This window comes from Pseudophryne corroboree, chromosome 5 (assembly GCF_028390025.1).
Source record: "Pseudophryne corroboree isolate aPseCor3 chromosome 5, aPseCor3.hap2, whole genome shotgun sequence".
NCBI classification, from domain to species: Eukaryota; Metazoa; Chordata; class Amphibia; order Anura; family Myobatrachidae; genus Pseudophryne; species Pseudophryne corroboree.
Genome location: NC_086448.1, coordinates 525,226,203 through 525,230,391, shown reverse-complemented (window position 1 = coordinate 525,230,391; position 4,189 = coordinate 525,226,203). Strand labels below are relative to the sequence as shown.

The window sequence follows — 4,189 nt, the reverse complement described above, 5'->3', positions numbered from 1 at the left end:
AAATGTTTGCAAGCCTACCATCTCACCTCAGAAGAATATCAAGAAATCTGAGTAGACAAAATGAACAAACAACCAGAATAGGCAATACCATGGAACTCATGCGTACAGACATTACACAGGTCATGGACAACTTACAGCGCATAATGGAAGAACAGCACAGACTAATGGAAGAACAGCACAGACTAATGGAAGAACAGCACAGACAACAGCAAAGTTATATGAACATTTTTCAAAACAATCAAAAGATTAATGAAACTTTATTCCAAATAGTAGACAATCAAAATGCTGCTACACGTGAACTCAATGCCACCCTCACTAACCTGAATGAAACACTCAGATGCATGCACCAACAGCAAACAAGCAGCAGTTCTGGTACGACTACTCCAAAGATCACGCCAGTCTCATCACCACCAAGACGCTCCACCAGAGCACGACAACATGACAGTGCTAAAGGCAAAGGGCAGGACAAGCAGCCACCAAAAAAAAACGTAAAAAAAAATACAAGTAAGACATTTGTGATAAGTAACTCAAAATAGTTAGTAAGTGTATGTTTGGCAAAAAAAATATAACACTTAGCTCCTAGACAATTTTTACAACATCATTAATTATAAGTGGTACAAACAACAACATAAAATTTGTAGCCACATTTATTCTTTACCATTTTTTTTGGTATTGGAGGAGGGAAATGTTGATGGAGCCGCACATACATGTTAGCAGGAAGTAAACTGACCACTTGATTTTTTTCTAATCATTACTCTTTCTAGATTCCAATCATTCACTTTTCCTGCAGACAATCCAAATTACAATGTTATTGATACATATTTTACCGTTCTTCTCTATACAACATTACAAGAAGAACACAATTGAGTTGCGTAAAAAGCTTTTAATATGTTGGCTTTGAATTTTTTATAAAACATTGACAAAATGAATGTCAGTATTGTTGGGACATGTTTGTGTGTGTTAAAAATTAGTAAGAATGTTATTACACATGATGCTGAAACAAACAAATATGTACTTTTTAAACAAAAAACAAAGAATGTGTATAATAATGTATATATGTGGCAAACTGTGTATTTACTTACACATCATCAAGTTTACTGCATCAAACATTAGGAAATAAATTATTCCTGATTACAGTAAGTTTGTGTGTCTTAAATATGATGGTGCATCACACATAGGGACACATGTATTCCTCAAGGCTAACATATTATATGATGAGGAGTGTTTTTTGGGAACACAGGTTCTCAAACTCGGCCCTCAGGAACCCACACAGTGCATGTTTTGCAGGTCTCCTCACAGAATCACAAGTGACATAATTAGCTCCACCTGTGAACCTTTTAACATATGTCTGTGAGTAATTCATACACCTGTGCTTCTACTGGTTACGTGAAAAACATGCACTGTGTGTGGTCCTGAGGGCCGAGTTTGTGAACCTGTGCATTAGGACGTTACACACAATGATAAAGGGAAATACTACATGGATTATGTGGGCTTGTAAGAAATTAGCACTGCAAGTTTACGATCACTTATCCAGATTTAATGCATGCCACTCATAATCTGTTGTTTTGAGTTCAAAAATACACACAATACACATGCAACATTTGTTTTTCATAAAGCGAGGGTATGTTTGTATGTGTCAAGGAGACAGACACATTCTGAGTAATGGTTTTGGCAATAAAAATGGCAAAACATCTATTTATGATTACACAACAAATGAAATAAGCAAACCAAACTTACCTTAGAAATAGCGAGTGATGATCTCTTGCCTAACCTGCCTCCCTACATCTGTACTCCAAGTATCACCAGATGTCTCTAATTCCTCTGCTTGCTGGCTGCTTTCTTACTCCTCCTCCTCCTCCTCAACATGTGGCAGATGTTGTTGCAAACACATGTTATGAAGAAAGCAGCAGCAGAACACAATTTGCGTCACCTTGGAGGGACTATACAACAAAAGGCCACCAGACTTATCCAGACACCGAAACCTAGATTTCTGCACACCAAAACATCTTTCTATTACATTCCGCGTGGACTTATGTGCATGATTGTAATTGTGTTCAGCAGGGGTATCAGGTCGGGACAATGGAATTAGAAGCCAAGAGAAACAGCCATATCCTCCATCACCTAAAAGACAGATATAGTAACGTGATTCATGTTAAAATACAGCAACACATAAGTAACACACTGTGGGGCAGATGTATTAACCTGTAGAAGGCATAAGGAAGTGAAAAACCAGTGATATGTGCAAGGTAATAAAGGCAGCAGACAATCTGTTCCTAAATGTTCATTTACATATTGGAGCTGATTGGCTGGTGCCTTTATCACCTTGCACAGATCACTGGTTTCTCACTTCCTTATGCCTTCTACAGGTTAATACATCTGCCCCTGTATTTGGACAAAGTATACGCAGGCCTACACATATCAAATTACATACCCAGCAGCCATCCATCTGGCATTTGTCCATCCTCAAACTTATCAAAGAGGGATGACTGACTGAGGATGAAGGAGTCATGGCAGCCCCCAGGGTAACCAGCAAAAACACTCATTATTTTGAGATTTGCATCACAAACCACCTGCACATTTGTGGAGTGTTCAAAATGGCGATTCGTATATATGTGCTGCCTGCCCCTAGGTGGTCTCAGCTGAATGTGTGTGCAATCTATGGCTCCAAGCACATTGGGCATGCCAGCCAGCTCATAGAAATCTACCCTGACGGCATGCCACTGAGACTCCTGGGTGGGAAGCAGATTGAGGCCTCGATGTGGGGCTGCAAAACAGCCAACACCTGTGTGTATATTTTAAAGAACAATAAACATGAGATTTTAGGACAGAACTGGCCACCGAGAAATTAAAACAAACACAAAACAGAAGAGGTAGTTAGGTATACATCACCTGTGTTAAGATTCTGGAAAATGAGGGCTGTGAGATTCCTATGACATCCCCAGACACAGCCTGAAAGTTGCCAATAGCCAGAAAGTGCAACACAGCCAGGAGTTTGTGCAGGCCTGAGACAGAGCGAGAGCGTGCTGTCTCAGGGTCTAGGCCCAGTTTGACAAGGTCATACAGACGGAAAATGTTGTTACGATTTAGACGGAACATCTGTATGACCTTATCATCGGACAATGCGTTCAAGTTTAAACGCCCCGTAAAAAAACGAGGCCTCCGCGGAACCTGTACAACCTGCTGACCATGTTCAGTTTCTTGGCCCTGGGTACTAACAGGCTGATGTCTGAGTCTGAGGAATCCCACAGCACACAAAAGATCACTGGCCCACAGTCCTGCTGCCATTTCTGAGTGTAGGTGTATTGAAATGGGCCTAACATCCTTTTATAGGCATCCTAATTCAGGTGTGATTGATTTTTGAGTTGCAACACATGTAAACATGATTGAAAAAAGCAGGTCTATTTTTTTGCCGCTTTTTTTACCGATTCGCAAATAAATACGACCGCAATTGAACTCTCAGAAACTAACACCCAAATACGAATGAATAGTGAATTCCCGTATTGTATGAAATAACAGTCGCGTTTGACCGATGGTCTATTCATTCGTATTTCGGAACTTTGCAAATCAAACCATTACGAATAGTCCAAACACTGCCGAGATTGGTGCTTAGTGAATTCCCGGATTGGGACTTAGAAAAAAAAACACAAAACGGACAAACTCGAATTCATAGTAAATATTGGCCTATGTGTCTCTTCTGGGGCACACTTAAATTATGAATTGCAAAAAATATGTGATGTTATTATATTAAAACATAACTTTTATTTATTTCCCTCATAAAATAATGGCTGAAACGCAACAAAACTTGGTAAATACCAATGTATAGAACAAAATCTAAATAAATATCAAATAATATAAATACTGGCGTTGTGGCTCAATGAGCAAAAATATGTCCGATGGTGAGGATTAATCTCTTATTCCTGAATTGTTACAGTATAAGCTATAATAGAAATATGACAGGAAGAAAGAGTGAACGTACTCCGGGCTCAGCCCAATTCCCTGATGAAATACTAGTTGAGAGAAAAATGGAGTGATGCTTGGTTCTTGGTCCTATGTCCTTGGTTTTGATAAAAATACCTGCGGTACCAGGTATTCTCTGGTGGTCTCCCTTCCAGGTACTGACCTGGCCCACAGTGCTTGGCTTCCAAGATCAGATGAGATTGGGCATACTCAGTGTGGTTTGACTGCAGGT

General features: G+C 39.7%; 1 pseudogene; it reads right to left on the bottom strand.

Annotated features, from left to right (window-relative positions):
• Positions 1–4,071: 4,071 nt before the first annotated feature.
• LOC134930089 (5S ribosomal RNA) lies at positions 4,072–4,189 on the bottom strand (annotated as a pseudogene).